This window comes from Typopeltis vanoorti, chromosome 9, assembly GCF_054136105.1.
Source record: "Typopeltis vanoorti isolate ZY-2024b chromosome 9, IOZ_Tvanoo_1.0, whole genome shotgun sequence".
NCBI lineage: Eukaryota > Metazoa > Arthropoda > Arachnida > Uropygi > Thelyphonidae > Typopeltis > Typopeltis vanoorti.
Genome location: NC_143557.1, coordinates 18112561 through 18134894, shown reverse-complemented (window position 1 = coordinate 18134894; position 22334 = coordinate 18112561). Strand labels below are relative to the sequence as shown.

The 22334-nt window shown below is 38.6% G+C and overlaps 1 protein-coding gene across 1 annotated transcript in view; it reads left to right on the top strand.

Annotated features, from left to right (window-relative positions):
* Positions 1-22334, top strand: part of LOC150102907 (uncharacterized) — a 105456-nt gene that overhangs the window by 48224 nt on the left and 34898 nt on the right. The window lies entirely within an intron of this gene.

Below are 22334 nucleotides of genomic sequence, written 5' to 3'. Positions count from 1 at the left end.
TTCCGCAGTTAATTTATCCCCTTCAAATCCTGGGGACCAAATCTGAGAACAATAGTTCAAGTGTGGTCTCATCAGGGTCTTATTCAACGGAATGATAACTGTTTTATCTCTGTAGGTCAGTGTCCTTCTCATTATTGCAGCAATCCTCTGTGTTACCTTCACCACATGCATGATGATGATGAATATTTTACCAAAGTTAAATTGGCATCCTAACCAGTGGATTAAGATGTTAATCTTTGCAGCCTCTGTACTTACCTTGGGTCCACCAGGTACCCTATAGCTGCAGCTATTCATACTATGCCCAAACAGGCATGATGGCCAACATCTGAATATCAGAACACCAAAACTACATCCATTTCTACCACTATGATGTTGAAGTTTGGAAGAACATGCCTTCAATACCATCACAGGATCTGATACAAAAAAACCACCTCACTCCACCGAAGAAAATTTAAATTTGAGAGGCATTTTCTGGAATCTGCTTCTGCCCTCACAAATCTTCCCAGCCTACACAAATATGGTTGCATCAAGTTGCCTCCCAATCTCAGCCTCATTGCCAGAAGCCCAACTAAAGCCAATAGGTGACATTGTTTTTATGACTACAGGCCTCCTGTATTACTTCTGTTTATTATCTTTTACTGAAGTATGTCCATGTGCATATGTTGATACAAGTGTGTTAATCCCTTATAGATGCCAATTTAGTTTTGTAAAATATTGGAAATAATAAGTAAATTTTTAGTCTATGTTGTCAATTTCCTGAAGCAGCAAGATGTATATTAATCATCGTATAAGCCTAAGCACCAGAAGTACAGAATATAATGTAGCATCATTTCTTAGCTTAGTCTCTTGAATATGAACACACTTGATCTAGCGATACACAACTATTTTTTTCTAGGCATGCTCCCACGTTTGTCATCTGATTTCTGAAGAATAATTTTTTTGGAGCTTTAAGGATGATTTAGAGGTCTTCATTCCCTTAATATTTATTGCTGTTTTTTTATTTGGGGAAAAGCACTTCTAAAAATGATGAAACAGAATACATATCATTGACAATAAACCCATCTAATTTTTTTTATAAAGGGGTCACTTAAGGGGTTGAGCTAGATAACTTGAGACCTAGCTTGCACTAACAACCAGCTTCTCTCTTACCATTTTAAGAACAAACAAACAAAGATTGGTGTGCAGTTTGGAACCCAGCCAATAGTATTCTCTGTTGGCTTCAATCGGTATGGAACATATTTGTAACAATTACATTTTTACAGCTTGAACAAATATCATGGCTGTTGAATCATCACTTAGATCACAATGCCCCTTCTGTTTTTTTTTTTTTTTTTGTTTTTTTTTTTGTCAGAGAATCAGAGTAAACAGTGAAAAAATTTGATACTTGGACTGTCTCCAGTAGGTGAATTGCAGATAGACAACACGAATCTCAAAGAAGTAGAACTAGTAGAGAAAGAACTGAAGTACTATATGCATATATATATATATACAGGGTGTTCGGGATAAATTTGACAGTTTCGTAAGGAAAAAGAAAATCTTCTTTGTATCTATTAAATTTAATGAATTGACAAAAAAACATTACAGGCAGAGTTAATTACAATACTATCAACAAGATTTACTCAAAATAACCACCATTAGCATCGATCACAGCTTCAATTCTGCTTCGGAACCTCGAACAAGCTGATGCTACAGTCTCCCTGGGAAGGGCCGCAAAAACTGTTTTAATTTTATCCATTAACTGGGCTTTTGTATTACTGGAAGTGCGATTGGTGTCTTTTTCAACTGCGCCCCATACAAAATAATCCATGGGGTTAAGGTCTGGGGAGTTTGGAGGCCAAACATTTGGACTGGTGAAGTCGTAGAAATTTTCAGACAACCATTTTTGACTTTTCCCAGAGGTGTGGCAAGGGGCCGAATCCTGCTGCCATACATACGGCCTACCATTGGCTACCCTTGTTATCCAGGGCTTGACTACAGTTAGCAACTCCACGAACAAAGCCCGAATTCCAATGCCAGGGTTCTTCAACACCTGTTCCTGCAGATTTGCGAGGAATTCTGCTGTACGAACGCAATCAGATCGTCTGCTAGGGATCTTTCTTCTTGCTACATCCTCGTAGTCACCATTGCAAGTCTCTAGTTCATGCCTGATTGTTTTTACTGTATTCAGGGAGCATTGGGCAGCAGTCGTAATATCCTTATTTTGATGGCGGGCACGAATCATCATGATACAAGTTATTCTCTTCCATGATTCAGGTGGGTTCCAGCTATCCATCCTTTCTGACATCTTGTATATGAATGAAGAAGGGTCCAAACTTTTAAATGAAGAGAAGTGTGTGTTAATACATGTAACTTACGGAAAAATATAATTAATTATAAATATGTCAAATTTATCCCGAACACCCTGTAGATGTAACTGGTGTTACTGAAAAAAAAAAAAAAGAAAAAAAAGCAAAACAAACAAAAATAAAACAGTTGACATACTTCCGAATAACTATAGTATTGTAATATATTCTTACAATAGTGACAAGGGGAAGAAGAGATTAGCTATAGTATTCAATACTAAACTTTAAGATTCTTGAATGGTAGGCAATTTCAAGATGGATGATGTTTGCAAATTTTAAAACAGGAGATTTGATAGTTAGACTTTTGCACCAATGATGCAATGAAGTAATGTAGTAGGATAAAGAACTGGAGGAATTATTTGAGTCATTAATGAGGCAATGACATAAAGGAAAATTTGGATAAATGATCAAAGCTTATAGTAATCATAAAAACCTGCTAGATTTTTGTTCAGGACAGGGATTAGTCATAACAATAAAGGTGTGCATAAAATTCTCACATATATCACAGGGGATTTGATATAGAAAATGATCACCATTTAGTTTTGAGCAGGATACAAATGAGTGAAAGCTGGATAACTATGAAGTGCATTATGTGAAAGTGAGGATTGTATGTGAGATCTGGAGCTTCAAACCAAATGCTGAGTCCTCCTCTTCATATGGTGCACTCCTTTAATCAATAATCACCTTGAGAGGGAATGGATGAAGATGGACTATCAGTTTGGTGATTTAGTAAATAAACTGTATTCTATACTGGCTTAAATCAAAACAAAATGATGGTACAGTATGATAATTTTTACCAGCTGAGTCATTACTTGATGAAACAAGGCCCTTGCTGGTTAACAAAATCAACAACAGAAAAGAAATATTGAACTGGCAGAAGAACTAGAGAAGTGCTGCCATGTCAACATAAGTAGTGTTATAGTGACAAAAAAGTCTAAAACAGGTGTGAGTATTTTTAAAAAATGAGTACAAGATGTCATATTCAGGTAGTCCTGATCAGAGAAAGGAAAGGGTAACTATAGCATTCAACACTAAACATGAAGCTTGATTGACTGGCAATTTCAATCAGAGAGGTCTGCATAAAAGATATGAGCACATTTCGTAATGGGGAATTGGAAAGTGAAACTTATTTATGCCTATGGTCCCACAGAACATTTTACTACGAAAGAAATGGAAGAATTTTTAGTCTTTCTAGAAGGCATTTGACATAAAGGAAACAAAAAGCTTTTCATTGTGGAAGATTTAAACAGTAAAGTAATTAGTGAATAAGTGAGGAGTGGTTTCTTTGCATGGAGGGTGGTTGAACCATGGAATGCGTTGCTTGATAGGGTGGTGAGAGCGAGAACAGCCAATGAGTTTAAGGAGTGGTATGACAGACTTTGTGTTTCTTAGGAAGGACCTCCCATGATTATTATTATTATTATTATTATTATTATTATTACGGGCAACTCCGGGGAGTCATTAAACTCATCGAGGGAGGCCCCAAATCATTTTCATCACAACTATTCGACATTCATACAGTATCTATCATACCTCGCCTTAAACTCATTCACTGTCACAGCATCCACCACAGACTCAGGGAGCGCATTCCACTCATTCACTACTCTAAAAGTAAAGAACCCAGCTCTAACACCTTTACTAACCACACTTTTGCCCAGTTTCCATGGATGTCCCCTAGTCCTCCCACAACCAGCCCTGTTCTCAAAAATATCTTCTGAATTAATTTTATAGAAACCCTTCAGTAATTTGAATGTCTCAATCATATCTCCCCTCCTCCGCCTATCAACCAATTTTTGCAACCCACAAATCCTCAACCTGTTCTCATACGGTTCATTCCACAGACCTGCTATCATCTTGGTCACTCGCCTCTGGATACCCTCCACCTCCTCCACATCAAGAAGAAACCTAGGTGACCAAATCTGGGCACAGTAGTCGAGATGAGGTCTTATCAAGGCTCGATACAGAGGAACAATAACCTGCTTGTCTCTGCTTGACAACGTATTCTTCAGCAACCAAGTGATTTGATGAGCTGATTTGGCCACTTTTGCAATGTGTCCCCTAAATTTCAATTCCTTATCCACCAACACTCCTAAATCTCGTGCCTCATCAATTTCCTGGAGCACGGTTCCACCAATGCAGTAAACTACCTCCAATCTTTTCACACCAAAATGCATAACCTTACATTTTGCCACATTAAATTGACATCCATTATCCCTAGCCCAGACCTCCAATCTATCCAAATCATCCTGCAAAATTTTGACGTCATCTGCATTCACTATTGCCCTACCCAACTTCGCATCATCCGCAAACAATTGAACTGTTCCTCTCAGATCCTTTCCTATATCATTTATGAACAAATTAAACAGCAGTGGTCCAAGAACAGATCCTTGTGGTACACCACTAGTCACAGGCCGTCTTGTGGACTCTACTCCTGAGTAAACCACTCTCTGATATCTCTCCGTCAACCACCCTCCTATCCATCTCACCAACCCTATGTCCATTCCCATATGCTGCAATTTACTGATTAGAATTCCATGTGGTATCCTGTCAAAGGCCTTAGCAAGGTCCAGTAGAATCACTGTAAACCCATTACCCTTATCCAGTTCAGCCGTCACTGTGTTATAATACGTGAGCAAGTTGCTGAGGCATGACCTACCCTTCACAAAACCATGCTGTCCCCGATACAGTATCCCATTTTCTTCTATCCAATCTTGTATTTTCCTCTTGACTATTTTCTCTAAGACCTTGATAATGATTCCTGTTATGCTGATTGGCCGGTAATTTTCAACAGCAGCCTTGGAACCACCTTTGTGCAGTGGAACTATTTTCCCCTCTTTTCACCCCCTTGGGACTGACCCAGTCCTGAGGCTCAAATTAAACAAAACGGTCAAGGGCACTGACAATTCTTTGGCCGCTTCACGTACGACACGAGCTGGTATACCATCCAATCCCACAGATGTATTGACATTGAGGTTCTGTAATAGACTAGTTACCTCTACTTCATTCATCACAATTCCAGTATAAGCTGTTGGTTCTTCCATTTCCGCAAATTCACCACCTGGATGATATACTCTTGCAAAGTGCTCGCTCAGTAATTCCACAACATCGACTGATTCGGTTACCTCCCTACCCTCAGCATTTTTTAAGATCATTCTACCATGAGCATTTTTCCTTTTACTTGCAACATATTGAAAAAACTGTTTGGGATTCTCTTTAGCCTGCATGGCCAATTTCCTTTCGTAATCTGCTTTTGCTTTTCTTACCACCCTTGTTACCATCCTGGCTTGAGCTTTATACTGTTCATGCACCTGATGATCACCCTTCTCCTTAAATTCCCTCCACAATTGTTTCTTTTTTTGCAGCTCAAGCTTAATAGTGTTATTCATCCATTTAACCCCTACCTGATTTATTATTCGGACTCTTGGTATACAGTCAACCATTGCCTCCTGCAAACAGTTCTTAACCACCTCCCATGCACTATCAACATCCAGCCCTCGCAGTTTTACATGCCATGGCATTGAGCCAAGCACACACCTAAGCTTGTCATACTTAGCAGCCCGGTAATTCCACATGTACCCTGTCTTAATTGTAAATTCGACTCCTTTAGCCACCTCCCAAGTCATGACCTTATGGTCACTCTCACCAATTGGTGGCAACATGGTCATGTTCGTTACAGCTACATTCTCAGTTGCAATTACTAGGTCCAGCACTCTTTGCCCCCTGGTATTTTCCAATACATGTTGCCGTAGATAGTTGTCCCTTAATAACTGCATAAAATCCAATTCCTTCCTCCCATTTGCCCTCTCCTCTTTCCAGTCAATGTTACCATAATTGAAATCACCCATAATAATTACCCTCCTTCCACTCATTTCTTCTATTTGCTTATGCATACTATCCCCACCATCCACTCCATCACCCGGCCTATAGCAGCACCCAATTGTATATTTTGTTCTGCTAGATTCTATCTCACACCAAACAGCCTCAAATGTGCTTTTTTCCCCATCCTGCAGTTCAACTTCTATACTCCTTGGCTGAAGCTCATCAGCTATCATCAATAACACTCCTCCCCCCTTTTTATGCACCCTGTCACTCCTGAACACGCTATACCCGTCGCATTCAATCCCACTAGCTTTATCATCTTCTGTCAGCCATGTTTCACTAATACCGACAACCTGTGGCCTGGAAGTGCCAACCATGGCCAAAAATTCTTCCTTCTTGTTCCTAATACTCCTGGCATTAGTGTACATGAATCGCAGAAGCCCATTTGTCCCATCCCTACTTTGATGCCTTATACTAACTATCCCATTCTGATTTGTTGTCCGTTGTACTCGCCCGGGCATAATATACTCATTCATACACTTAACTGCCCCCCCTAAAGTCTGCATATCTACTCCCCCCCCTCTTAATAAATCTAGTTTCCCTGAGTCTGTACATCCACATCATTCATCAACACTCTTTCAAGTCTCCGTACACCAACTCCATTCAAATGTAACCCATCCATCTTATATAAGTCCTTTCGCCCATCGAACTCATTCCACACATCCACAAATTCCACACCACTCTCCATGCATAACCCACACATAAAGTCATTGGCAATTTTGGCCCTCCTTCTAAGCACTTCACTGTCATACCGCGGTAAGATACTCACCATCCTAACTCTCTCACTCTTCTCTTTTGCTACCTCAAACAACTCCCTCACATCCTCTATCATTTCCATTTTGTCCTCTTTCAAATCATTCGTTCCTGCCACGATTATCATCTCTTTCACCCTCTGTTTTTGCAGTCGAATAGATTCGCTGACGTCCTTTATGTTTGCACCCGGCTGGTACGACTTCGTTAAATTCTCAATTATTACGCCTCTTAATAGCGAATCCCCATACAACACTCGCTCCTTCATTTCATTGACGTTTACGAACATTCTATTATTTGCCGTCACAAACTTCCGCCGGTTATTTGTCGGTACGTTCGACACACATTTTTCCATACGCTCCAGTTGTCTTCTGGCTCTGTGAATCGTGCCATTCAAACGGGCAATTTCGCTACTCGCATTTATCTCACCATTTTCATTATCGATCAAATCATCCATTCTTTCTGTGTTTCTACCTTCATTTACACTTTCAGCGACGCTCTCACACCTATCTGGCACTACCACGCAATTCTCTAGTACACCGCCATTTTCTACATTCTGACTACCGTTAACGATATCAGTCTCGATACACGAAACGCGCTTGAAGTCCTCATTCTCTTTACACTTTCTACACATATTAACTCCACTATCACTTTCTAACCAGACTCCTACCGCTCTTCGCAAGGCATACATCTCACAGACAGCACATTGCATAAATTCGTTTACATCAAAACTCTTAAACAAACATGGCGACCTGGCCGCCATTTTTTTCTTTATCGGTGCCATGTGTACGCTATCTTTTCTTAAAAATAATAATTAAAATAACAGAAAACACGCAAAAATTGCACAGACACACCAAGAAACAAAAAGCAAACAATACTACTTAAGATTTCAGTAAAATATCTAATGTTAACACAAAATAATACTGATCTTTTCAGGAGCTCTCGACAAACCGACTATCTAATCCGTGCGACACCAAGCGACCTGATGAATCTTTTGACTCCATGGAGGCCTGAATAATAATAATAATAATAATACCAGGGTAGGAAAATGTTTTGAGAAAATATCAGTGCAAATAGTAGTAGTAGTAGTAGTAATGATTAGGCATCACTGACACCATGTTCCAAATACAGATGTGTGCAATTTAAATAGAGTGAAGACACAACAAATAAGAAAAGTCTTATTGACTATGTTATTGTGAATAGTCTTTTATCATCTGTACACTATTACGCTTAGCTAGCATTCACCCTAACAGCACAAAAACCATAAGCATATGGATACAACCATATACAGCCTATTAAAAAAAAAAGTGATAAGTATCTCCCATTCAATTATATTTCAGTTCAATCTGTTGCTCTACCTCATTGTTGTTTAATGTAATTGAAAAGGTCTTCAGCAGTCAACTTCTTCAACACCAGATCTTGCTTACATTACTCACCTCTGGACATTCCCCAATATCTGGAGAAACTTGTACTGCAAGGCATTTGACATTTCAAAAACATTTGATAGGGTTTAGCATCAAGAATTTCTCACCAATTGCCATCTTATGGTCTGCCTTCTACCCTTTGTTAACTGTATTGCCAGTTTTTTCTTGGGCTGTTCACTATGTGTAATGATATAGGGTGGTCTCTCTCTTCAGATTTTGCTATTAATGCAAAATCACAAGGCTCTGATATCACTTAACCTCTTGCTCGTATAGATAAATGACTTACTGTTGGAAGTTTTTTCCACTTGGTTAGACTATAATGAATTTAGTTTAATCCTTTATCCAAGTGTAAGCAAACAAAGTTTGCTCCTGGAGTATCTTCAGGACTGAGGCAACTCATGGCAAAGGTGGACCAAGCTTTCATCACTCCTTGTCTCAGTATCTCTCATAATGCAAAGCACATCTCCTTTATTAAAGGATTAAACTAAATTCATTATAGTCTAACCAAGTGGAATAAAACTTCCAACATCTTTCTCTAAATCCCGAGTAATTTAATAATAGGGTGGTACACCTTTTGGCAACTCGTATAGGTAAATATGACTTCTCCATTGCTTCTGCCTTAGTATCACCACTTCTGGGTCTGGCTCCCACTGACGAGACCTCAGTAAAGGTCGAAGCATGTCTGGGTAGTGGCCCTTCCCTTAATGCATAGCATTATACATGTCTGCAAGGAAATGTGCTATGCATTATGGGAGATACTGAGACAAGGAGTGATGAGAGCTTGGTCCACCTTTACCACGAGTTGCCTCAGTCCTGAAGATATTTCAGGTGCAGACTTTGTTTGCTTACACTTGGATAAAGGATTGAACTAAATTCATTATAAATGACTTACATTCACTCACTTCAAACCTTGTTTTGCTGATAATAGTATCCTTCATTCCTTTATTTCAGATGACACACTTCACAGTGCTCATTCATCTCAGGCATTAAGATGGCTAAAATTAGTGCTTTTAACTATTATCTAGTAAGAAATCCTTAATTTCTCCCCTTACCTTAAATAATGCTCAGCTTAACAGTGAGAACCAGATTTCACTTCTCAGACTTACTCTTGGCCTTTTCTGACACAAACACATCACTACTACATTTTCAACTTCCAAAAAATTTGACATCCCTTTTTTCTCAAGGCATTACTTTTTATCTATTATTATTATTATTACAGGCAACTCCAAGGAATCCTTAGACTCAGCCCTAAACATCATGTCAAGAACTACTCAGCATTTGCACAGTATCTATCATACTTTGCTTTGAATTCATTAACAGTCATGGCACCCACAACAGACTCTGGCAACCTATTCCACTCATTCACCACTCTCCAAACAAAAAATTTAGTTCTAACACCCTTGCTAACTACACACTTACTCAGTTTACAAGGATGGCCTCTAGTTCTCCCACCACCACCACCATACCTGTTCTGAAAAATTTCCTATGAATTAATCTTGTAAGAACCCCTCAGTAATTCGGATGTCTCGATCATATCACTCCCTTTTCCACCTATCAACCAGTTTCTGTAACCCACAAATTTCAACCTGTTCTCGTAAGTTCATTCCATAGACCTGTTGACATCTTTGTCACTAACCTCTGGATCCCCTCTATCTCCTTCCCATCACCAAGAAACCCTGGCACCTAGATCTGTGCAGATAAAGAGGAACAATAACTTGCTTGTCTCTGCTCATTGTATTCTTAGTGACCAAGTGATCTGATGAGCTGCTTTAGTCACTTTTGCTATGTGCCCCCTAAACTTTAACTCCCTATCCACTAACACTCCCAAGTCTCTGGCTTTTTCAGTTTCCTGGAGTATGGTTTCACCAATGTGGTATACTGCTGCAAATCTTTTCTCCCCAAAATGCATAACCTTACACTTTGCCACATTAAACTGACATCCATTCTCCTTAGCCCAGTGTCTGCCAATCTATCCAAATCATCCTGCAAAATTTTGACATCATGTGTATTCACTATTGCTCTACCCAACTGAAATAACTGAACAGTCCTCTCAAATCTTTTTGTATATTATTAATGAACAAATTAAATAGTAATGATCCAAGAAAAGAACCCTGTGGCACACCACTAGTCACAGTTCTTCTTTTGGACTCTATTCCTGAATAAACTACTCTCTGATATCTCTCCATCAACCACCCTCCTACCCATCTCACCAACCCTATATCCATCCCCATGTGCTCCAGTTTACTGATTAGAATTCCATGTGGTATCCTGTCAAAGGCCTTTGCAAAGGCCAACAGTATCATTGTAAACCCGTTACCCTTATCCAATTCAGCTGTCACTGTATTATAAAACGTGAGCAAGTTACTGAGGCATGACCTACCCTTCGCAAAACCATGCTGCCCCCATACAATATCCCATTTCCATCTATCCATTCCTGTATTTTGCTCTTGACCAACTTCTCGAACACTTTGACAAGGTCTCCTGATATGCTGATCAGTCGGTAATTTGCAACAGCAGTCTTGGATCCTCCATTATGCAGTGGAACTATTTTCCCCTCTTTCCACTCCCCCTCAGGACCAACCCAGAGCTGAGACTTAGATTAAACAATATATTCAGGGGCACTGACAATTCCTTTGCCACTTCACATAAGACTCGAGATGCTATCCAATTCCACATATCCAATTTTGGATATGCTAATCAGTTAATATGCTATTCATCTCCATTTCATTCACCTCGGTTCCCGTATAAGCCATCTCTTCCCTCATTCCTGCAGTATCACCTGATTGATATACTCTTGCAAAGTGTTCACTTAGTAATTCTACTATTTCAACTAATTCACTTACCTTCCTACCATTGGCATTCCTTAAAATTATTCTGCCTTATACATTTTTTCTTTTACTTGCTGCATATTGAAAGAAATGGAGATTCTCTTTTGCCTGCCTGCATTGCTAACTTCCTTTCATAATCTGCTTTTGCTTTTCTTACCACACTAGTAACCCTTCTGGCTGTGCCTTGTACTGTTCATGTGCCTGCAGAACATCTTTCTCCTTAAATTCCCTCTACAATTATTTTTTATTTATTTTTTTTTTTTTAATTATTTTTTTTTTTGTAGCTCCAGCTTAATGGTGTTATTTATCCATTTAACTCCCACTTTATTTACCTTTGCAGTTGTACATGCAATGGCACTGATCCAAGCAATCTCCTAAGCTTGTCATACTTACCAGTCTGGTAATTCCACATATACCTTAACATATGTCTTAAATGAAAATTCCTCGCATTTAGCGCCACCTTTCAAGTCAAGACCATATGATCGCTCTCACCGATTGGTGGCAACATGGTCATATTCATTATAGACAAATTCTCAGATATTACTAGATCGAGCACTCTTGAACCCCTAGTATATTCCATTACATGCTGTCTCAGGTAATTATCCCTTGGTAACTGCATAAAATCCATTTTCTTCCCATAGTTGAAAACCCCCATAATACCTGTCCTCCACTATTTGCTAATTGCATACTAATCTTATCTATCATGCTGCTAATTCTTAATCCACCTAAAATCTTGAAATAATGCTCTCACATTTGGGCTTGTCATACCAGTCTGGTAATTCCACATATACCTTAACATATGTCATAACTGAAAATTAAAAGAGGGCAGTGTGGCTAAAATTAAAATGTTCAAAAGAGGGCAGTGTGGCTAATTGATGACTGTCCATCATATGACTCTCAAGCCACTATTTCACAGATAGTTGTTTACACATTGTGTTTCTTCTACAGATATTTCATGTGCACTCTTTAGCTCAACTGGCATCCATAATACTCCCTATTTTTGTTAAAAATAGGGAGTATTATGGATATACACTAGCACTAACACTAGCAATTGCTGCTTTGATGAATCTGCTACGCACATTCACTTTTCCAACCAGTAAAATACAGATTTTAGTGAAGATAGTAAATTAAATTTTGGAAATAGACAATAGAAAAACAAAGCTGATATAGTTTAGAGTCAGTTGAATAAATTTATATGGAAAAAAAAAGCGAACACTAATCCAGCTGGGTTAGAAATAAAGCACTTGATCAAAGGCTAGAGACAGCAGATATGAGAGTGAGAAAAAATTAGTAGAGTTTAGTGATGGTATCAATGTCAGCATCATATTTACACATTGACACCTGCCCATGAAAACTGACTTTATCATATGCATGTTGCTTCTGCTTTGGGCAGCACATTTTCACAGAGTTTATTATTATTATTATTATTATTATTATTATTATTCCTGACACCTCCAAGGAGTCCGAAGACTCATCGCGGGAGGGCACCTACAACTGTCTCACCCACTATACTGAACCACTACTATGAATCGTCTCAATCAACGCCATCTACCGCCCACCTCCACCACCACCGGTATTCTATGTCTGTAAATTGCGTGTGTTCTGAAGGGCCGATTTGTCTGTATGCATGAGGAAAAATCCGAGTTTCCGGGAGAAAAAACCCTGCTACCTCCGTATGAGATCGGCTAACTCACCTTCGATTGAAATCGTCCAGATAAAGATTCCTCCCGTCGCGACGAGAAGTTTATGTGGCATGTTAGTTGGAAATTTTTTAATAGAATTTTATTTGTAAAATTAGTGTTTGTGAACTTTTTTAATGATATTGAAAATTTCAAATATAATTTAACTTGATCTCAAGTTATATATATATATATATACAACTTTTGCTTTTTCTATCTGGTGATTGCATTATAAACAGGTGTTATATTTTCTACAATGAAAATTTGAAACAGGATGTTGGGATAATGCATTTAGTTAGATACTGGGCTAAAATACTGTGTTTTTCTTGCATGCATGTAGCATAGTGTTTGTTGGAAGGGATGTGTGTTTCATTGTGAAGAATCCTTCCAGTTGTCTCTAGTTAGTTATTCACATTTGACATCACTGGATGCCATATGGTCACTCCTGTATACCTCATTAAGTTTTGGGAATGAAGCCCTCTGCTAGAAGACCTGATATCAGAATCCCTTTCCACACAGAGAGTTAGCAGTACAATCACAAACATCCATCCATGCCCATGGCAGAGTTCAAATCCACAACCTTGGCTGGAGAGTAGATACGCTAACCACTCAACCAACCAAGCCAGCTATCGGTTGTCTCTAATTATACTAATTGTTGTTAATTATAGTCCATAGACTGTAAATGTCTTGGTACTTGACTGTAAGACATCCTGGACAACTCAAAATGGGTTATCATGTTGGAGGCTTAATGGATTTTTTACAACACTCAAAGGGGTCGTGTTCTAGCGGGATGTAGGTAGCGCGATCCCGCTAGAACACGACCCCACAAAAACACAAGTTAAGAAACTAAAAATCTTACTCAAAAAAGTATCTTCCTGGCCCCCTGACGTCATGAAAAAACTTAAACCTTTCCGCTCCCATCCCCCCTGAATATACGGTTTACCAAAAATCCACAAACCCAATTCCCCACTCAGGCCTATAGTTGATGCCACCAATGCACCTTGCTATAGACTATCTAAACAGCTGGCCAACTCTCTGATTCCCCTCACCGGAAGGTCCCCTTCCTATATAAAAAACTCGACCCACTTTAAAGCCCTCACAGAAAATTTAACCTTGAATAAGACAGACATATTGGTAAGCTTTGATATCTCCTCTTTGTTTACCAATATTCCCTTAATTGACACCTTATCTCTCTTAGAAAACGTTTTTCCCTCTGACATCTTAGATCTCTTTTCCTTTGCCATTAACTCTGGGTATTTCTCTTGGAACAAAAAACTCTACAAGCAGATAGAGGGAACTGCCATGGGTTCCCCCCTCTCACCCCCCCCCCCTTGCCAATTTCTATATGGAAGATTTTGAAAAACGAGCCATAGACTCAGCCCCACTCAAACCTTCTATCTGGCTAAGATATGTAGATGATGTGTTCTCTATTTGGCCTCATGGCCCAGACACGTTAGACTCCTTCCTCAGTCATCTCAATAGTCTACAATCCAAGAATCCAGTTCACTATGGAAAAGGAACCGCCCTCACTACTGAGCTTAACCACATACACAGCACTTTCCTCTCCAATGGCTACAGCGATCACAGTATCAAAAAAATAATCAACTCCTCCCCCATTCCCCGTCCTTCTCGTCAACAAGATTTTAAAAATGCCATCACCATACCCTACATCCGTGGCACATCCGAAAAAATAGCCAAGATACTAAAACAGTACAACCTACACACAGCATATAAGCCCCACTGCAAACTTGCTACCCTTATCCGTTCTACGAAAGATCAGCTCCCTCCTCTCTCTCTGCCTGGAGTTTACAAAGTACCCTGTTCCTGTAAGCTGGCGTACTTTGGACAGACAGGCAGATCAGCATCCATCCGTCTAGAGGAACACAAGTCTTACATCTTCAAACACAACTATGGCCATTCAGGCTTGGTTGACCATGTTTTGGACACCACCCACAGGGTATCATGGAAGAAAACCACCATGCTCCACCACAGCAAATTCAAGAAAGAGAGACTTTTCTTAGAAGCAGCAGCAGCTCTCAAAAACCAACCAAATCTCAATAAATACGGTTGCATTAAGCTTCCGAAGATTTGGGAAACACTCATCACCAGAGTTCCCACCTTACATTCCAGGCCATCTACTACTGCCCTTAGAGGGCGCTCTACCTAGATAGGACTTTAGTGTCACCCACGTAGTTGGGCTTAGTATTGTTTGTTATTTGTGTATATGTTACATTAATTGTTTTTGTAATCCCTGTAGATGTCCTAGTGACTAAGACGAAATATAGGAAGTATTAAATTCTATTTTAATTCTTTTTGAGTGTTGTAAAAAATCCATTAAGTCTCCAACATGATGTCCTCACAGCACTTAAGCCTCTACACACATATTCAAGGTGGGTTAACTCAGATGGGGTTAACCACCTGGGTATCAGTGATCTTTACGCTTTAGTTTCAATTGGTCTTTTGGTTGTGCATCTATATGAAATTGGTGAAAAAGGAAAACTGATAGCCTTTGGCTAAAGAGCTGAGGCCTTTTTTCTATCTGTCTTTCTTTCTACTAATACTATCAGGCTCTCTTGCACCCCTTTACTAACTGCTCTAGGCCTGTGATGAGCAACCCTTTACTTTTTCACTTCAATAAAGGGCAAAACTTATCTGGGTAGTGACCCTTCCCATAATGCATAGCATTACACATGTCTACAAGGGATGTGCTTTGCATTATGGGATACTAAAGCAAGTGATGTGAAGTCATACCACTTTTACCACGAGTTGCCCCAGTCCTGAAAATACTTCAGGTGCAAACTTTGTTTGCTTACACTTCGATAAAGGATTAAACCAAGTATAGAATTTCTTGGTATCTTTAATTTATTGAAAAATTTCCTTTGCATCAATTTTATAAATCCCCTTTAATATCTTAAAAGTTTCTACCATGTTCCCTCTTTTCTGCCTATTAACTTAATTTTGTAACCCATAAACCTTCAGCCTAACCTCATAGAGAGCATTCCACAGACCTCTCACCAGCTTAGTCACTCATTTCTAAATTTTTTCAACCACCTCCTGGTTCCCAAGAAACCCAGATGACCAAATCTGTGTATGTCAAGATGTGGCTGAATCATAGTCTTATAAATAGGGATAATAACTTCCCTATCTTTACTTCTTAGCATGTTTTACAACATCCAAATAATCAATTGAGCAATTTTACCAACTTTTACAATATGCCCTCTGAACTTCAATTCTCTGCCCACCATTATCCCCAAGTTCCTAATCTCATCAATTTCCTGTGCTCCAGTACCATCAATATTATTATTGCATGACATCTCCAAGGAGTCCAAGGACTCATTGTAGTAGGGCATTCCATTCTATTCTGCTATATACATCTCTCCATCTCCCCTACTACTTAATTCTAAATCAGCACACAGAGATGCTGCTACCATCAATGCCATCTATCACCACCAATGACATTATTTTTTTCTGTAGGTTGTGTGTGTTTTCATGACTGATTTGCTTGTACGTGGAAAAACAAACAAACAAACAAAAAAAAGGAGTTTTCAGGGGGGAAAATCCCTGCTACCTCCATATGAGATCAGCTCCAATTGAAGGGCACAGTGTTCCATTGTTCTTCCAGTTATGCTACAGAGGTGCCAATATGATACACCATATGCAACCTTTTCAACCTGAAAAGGTTGCAAAGTGCATAACTTTAATTGTGCATAACTTTAGTTCCAAATTTTAAAGTGCATAACTTTATATTTTGCAACATTAAATTGACAATCATTATCCTTTATCCACAATGCCAGTTTATTTAAATCATCCTGCAGGATATCTACATTACCTTTATCAACAATTGTTCTCCCCAGTTTTGCATCATCAGCAAACAACTGAATATCCTCTCATAAATCTTTCTGTCTATCATTGATAAACAAATTAATGAGTAGTGGCTCTAGTACAGAACGGTAAGATGTTGAAAGTTTATTTTTCACTTGGTTAGAGTATAATAAATTTAGTTTAATCCTTTATCCAAGCATGAGCAAACATAGTTTGCGCCTGAAAGTATCTTCAAGACTGGGGTAAGATGGTACAACACCAGGGCACTCCTTGCAAAGGTGGAGCAAGCTACCAACACTCCTATCTCAGTATCTCCCATAATGCAAAACACATCTCCTTGCGGATATGTCTAATGTTATGCATTAAGGGAAGGGCCACAACCCAGACTAGGTTCGACCTTTATTGAGGTCTCTTCAGTGGAAGCCAGGCCCAAGTGGAGATACCAGGCAGAAGCATTAGCAGGTCATCTCTACCTATAGGAGTTGCCAAATGGTGTGCCACCCTTTTTTAATAAATTATTCTGGATTTAGAGAAAGATGTTGAAAGTTTATTTTTCACTTGGTTAGAGTATAATAAATTTAGTTTAATCCTTTATCTAAGTGTGAGTAAACAAAGTTTCTGCCTGAAGGTATCTTCAGGACTGGGGTAAGGTGGTACAACACTAGGGCACTCCTTGCAAAGGTGGAGCAAGATACCAACACTCTTATCTCAATATCTCCCATAATGCAAAACACATCTCCTTGCGGATATGTCTAATGTTATGCATTAAGGAGTGCCCTGGTGTTGTACCACCTTACCCCAGTCCTGAAGATACTTTCAGGTGCAAACTATGTTTGCTCACACTTGGATAAAGGATTAAACTAAATTTATTATATTATATAACCGTGAGATACTTTACTAGTCACCTTCATTCTCCTAGATTCCACTCCACTGTACATGAGGGGGGTACCCAAAAATAACCAGAATTTGAACTTGGCATGCATGCATTTTCAAGTTATGGATGGTACCGCTAGGCATCGTGAGTGTGCAGTTTTCTGTGCCAGTCTGGCAACTGGCATTATCCTGTGCGAACTGGTTCATTGTTCTGGCTACTTTTTTTCTTTTGTTACAAGCAAGTTTGGAGATTTTGTGATGGCTGACCACAAGAAACAGACAGTGTATGTGAAATTTCGTTTTCTTTTGGGTAAAACTGCAGCTGAAACTATTGTTATTATACTTCAGCAAGCCTTTAAGGAATGATGCTGTAGGTAAAATGCATGTTTACAAGTGGTTTTCCTGTTTCAAAAATGGGGACATCAGTTGAGGACCAACCATGATCTAGCTGACCTTGGACAAGCAGAAATGATGAAAACATTTAAATGGTTTACCAGGCAATCAGTGAAGATTATCAAAAGACCATTGAGTAAGTTTCTGACAGATTTGTCATCGAGTTCATGCCAGTGAATTTTAACAGAAGATTTGCAAATGAAACGTGCGTCTGTTAAATTCGTGCCTCATTTGCTCAGATGATAAAAAAAAACCCTGTAAATATTTGCCTCTCTCCACGTGACTTTTTTTTATTCCTATGGATAAAGAAAACTATGAAAGGGCAACTATTTGATGATGTGGAAAAAGTGAAAGAAAAGTTTCTGTAGTCCATAAACACTATTTCTGTTGAACAGTTCCAGAACTGTTTCCAGCAGTTGAAAAAAAAAAAAACATTGGGACAAGTGCATTGACTCAGATATGGAGAGTACTGGAAAGGAGACTATAATATGGTATTACAAACTTTAATCATTTTTGTTTTTCTTTAAATAATTTTGGTTATTTTTATTTTTGGGTACCCCTCGTACTACTGTCTGATATCTGTCAGTCCCCTGCTCCCCATCCATGCTATTAGTTTCATATCCAATCCCATTGCTCCAACTTTTGTAATAGTTTTTCATGTGGTATTCTGTCAAATGCCTTTGCAAATTACAGCAGAATTATGGTGTGGCCATTTCCTTTATTCACTTTTGCTGTCACTTTATTATAAAATGTGAATAAATTACTAAGACAGGATATATACCATTTACAAAGCCCTGTGTTGAGGCTTAAGTGCTGTGAAGAATTCATGTTGGAGGTTTAATGGATTATTATCAGCACTGAGAAAGGATTAAAACTAATTTTCATTTAAAATTAGTTTTAAAATTTATATTCAAATTAGTTTTAATCCTTTCTCAGTGCTGATAATATTCCATTAAACCTCCAACATGAACGTTTCATGTTGGAGGAGATGTGTGTGATTGTCCTACAAAGCTGTGCTACCCACTATAGGGTATCACATCCCTATCCACTCACTCTTTGATTTTTCTTTAACTAACTTTCCAATACTCTAACTACCTCTCCTGATATATTAATTGGTCTGTAGTTTGCTGACAATCAACTGATAGCCTTGGAATCACTTTTATGCAATGGAATTATCTTACTCTCTTTACACTCCCTGGAACCCTGCCAGAGCTGAGACTTAGATTGAACAACTTCATCAGAGGCAGTGCTAAATCTCTTGCCCATTCATGCAGCACACGTGCTGACATGCCATCCAGTCCCACTGCTGTGTTTACATTAATATTTTTCAATATTCTGAACACCTCCTCTTCATTTACCTCAATTTTAATATGTGTCTGTCACATCAGTGAACGCCAAATCTTTACCTGAATGGATACCGCCTTTGCAAAATGATCACTCAGCAACTTAACTATTTCTTTTACCTCTTTTACCTTCTCACTGTGAGCATTGTTTAAAGTCATCCTACCATAGTAATTTTTCCTCTTACTTGCTACATAAAACACTCTTTTGGGTTTACTTTGGCCTGCTTAACTAATTTTCTGTCATAATCTGATTTGATCTTTCTTACCAAACTAGTCACCCTTCTTATTTGCATTTTGTACTGATCATGAGTATGCTGATCACCTTTTTTTTTTATATTCACTCCACAGTGTTTTCGTTGGTCTAGTTAACATATCTGCTCTCCAGCCAAGAGGCTACAGGTTCAAAGAATGGATGTGTGTGATTGTCCTACTGACTGTTTACCATATGCACTGCTATAACCTGTGTTCTGGTGCAGTATGATCTTTGATGTCTTTGCACCATAAAAAAAAAAGTCTTTTTTTTTTTTTTTTTTTTCCAGCTCTTGCTTGCATTATATCTCTACTTACCCACTTAATCCCACTTGGTTTATCCTTAATAACAGGTATGCAGTCTGATGTTGCTTTTCTCAAACAATCTCTGACCATTTCCCATGCACTATTGGCATTCTTTCTTTATAGCTTCTCCAGTAGATTATATTAAAGAGCTTGCTATAGTGAATTTTTTTTATCATAGCATTATACTTATGGAACTTTCACTGGTACTTTTCAGCAGTTTTTTATAGTTAGTGAGTTTTTTTATAATATTTGCTGCGGTGGTGAGAGTCAACTGTGTGATGATCACATGGTGCTATTCTAAAAGACAAGAAATCCTAGACTCATGAATTTTTTTTTTTTCTCCTCCTCTTACTGACAGGTATGGTGTCACACTATCCTTTTTTTTTTAAAAAAAAAAAAATCTTTGATTTATGTCAAACTGTAACAACTAAATCATATCTAGGACTAACTTGCATTAGACTGTAGGTTCTGTAAACCAGTTTAAATACTGCATTTTTATTATTATGATAGTTTTTTATTTAATATTTAAAAAAATATCCAAATGCTATTAATATTCTAAGACTTTTAGAAATAATTAATTATAGAATTAATATTCTATTAATTCTATATATAAATCATGATAGCATTTTAATGTTTCTGTTTTCATCATTATTAGCAGCATTATCAAATTATTGATGCTACATATAAAAATGTGCATTTATTCAGAAATTGTAATGAAATAGGTGTAAAAAGAGTTGTAATGAAATAAATGTGAAAAAATAACAAAGAAAAGGTAAGCAACTGTAAGCAATGATGGGATGCAAAGTATACACTTGGTGGGAAAACTTTAAAGGACATAGAGGAGATGAGAGATATTGGAGTGATGGTGGACAACGACCTGAAATTCAGGGGCCACATTGCACAAGTCATGAAGACATCTCATCGGATAATGGCAGTGATGCGAAGGATCCTGGCAAGCAGAAATAGAGAGGTTGTGATTCCGTTGTATAAGGCCTCATGTGGATCCTGTAACTGCCTTTCAAAAGTTTAAAAGTCTCGATCATATCACCTCTCCTTCTTCTATTCACCAAACTCTGCAGTCTACATTCCCCTCAGCCGATCATTATAACTAACATTGTACAGTCCTGAAGTGATGTTTGTTATCCACCTCTGTACCCTTTCCACAGTTTATCCCCTTCAAAAATCTCTGGGAGACCAAATTTGAGAACAACAGTCTAAGTGTGGTCTGATCAGGGTCTTATACAATGGAACGATAACTCATCTCTGCAGGTCAGCGTCCTTCTCAGTATTGCAGCAATCCTCTGAGTTACCTTCACCACCTTTGCAATATGTTCCCTGAATTTCAGGTTTCTATCAAACATCACCCCAGATCTCTTGTCTCCCCTACTTCCTCCAGTACAGCTCCTCCCATCGATGTTTCCCAAACTTCAAGACCACATTTTGTTGCATTAAACTGACACCCCCCCATTCATTTGCCTATCTCTCTAGTTTATTCAAATCCTCTTGCAGGGCTGCCACATCTGCACTATTACTAATAACCATTCCCAGCTTCACATCATCTGCAAACAGCTGAATATTTCCTAGCAATCCATTGACAATGTCATTGATATAAAGGTTAAACAATACATGTCCCAGTACTGAGCCTTGTGGAACCCCACTTGTAACCTTCTGCCTCCTTGATATTGCCCCACCATACACAACTCTCTGATACCTATCAGGCAGCCAATCCTGAATCCGGTTGACTAACCCGACATCACCCATGAGCTGCAATTTAAGTATCAGCATATCGTGTTGCACCCTGTCAAATGCCTTTGCAAAATCAAAAAAATTGCAGTATATGCCTTTCCCTCATCAACTGTTCTTGTCACTTATAAAAGGCAATCATATTACTAAAGCAAGAGCACCCCTTAACAAATCCATGTTGATTCTCACAGGTAACATTACCCTCATCCTCCCAACACTGTATATGGTCTCTCACTACTTTCTCCAAGACCTTAACAACTACTGATGACACACAAACTGGCCTATAATTAGACACTTCCAGTCTGCTACTACCCTTATACAATGGCACTATCTTCCTTCCATTCCTTGGGTACCTTTCCTGTAGCCAGACTTTTATTGAAAAGCCAGGTGAACACAGCTGTCAGTTCTTTAACACATTCTCTCAAAACCGGTGGTGAAATACCATCCAGTCCCACAGCTTTATTGACATCCAAGGTAATCAAGTATTTGGAACACACTCACCTCTTAAACCTCGAACCTGCTCTATCAATCTAGTATTAAAACCTACTTCTCCAGGATGAAATACTCCAATAAAATGTTCATTGAACAACTCCTCCTCTAATGCAGAGGAGTTGTTCATTGAACAACTCCTCTGCATCAGTCACCCTGTTCACATTTTATCCCACAATGTGATTCTTCCACAATCATTTCTCCTCCTACTGGC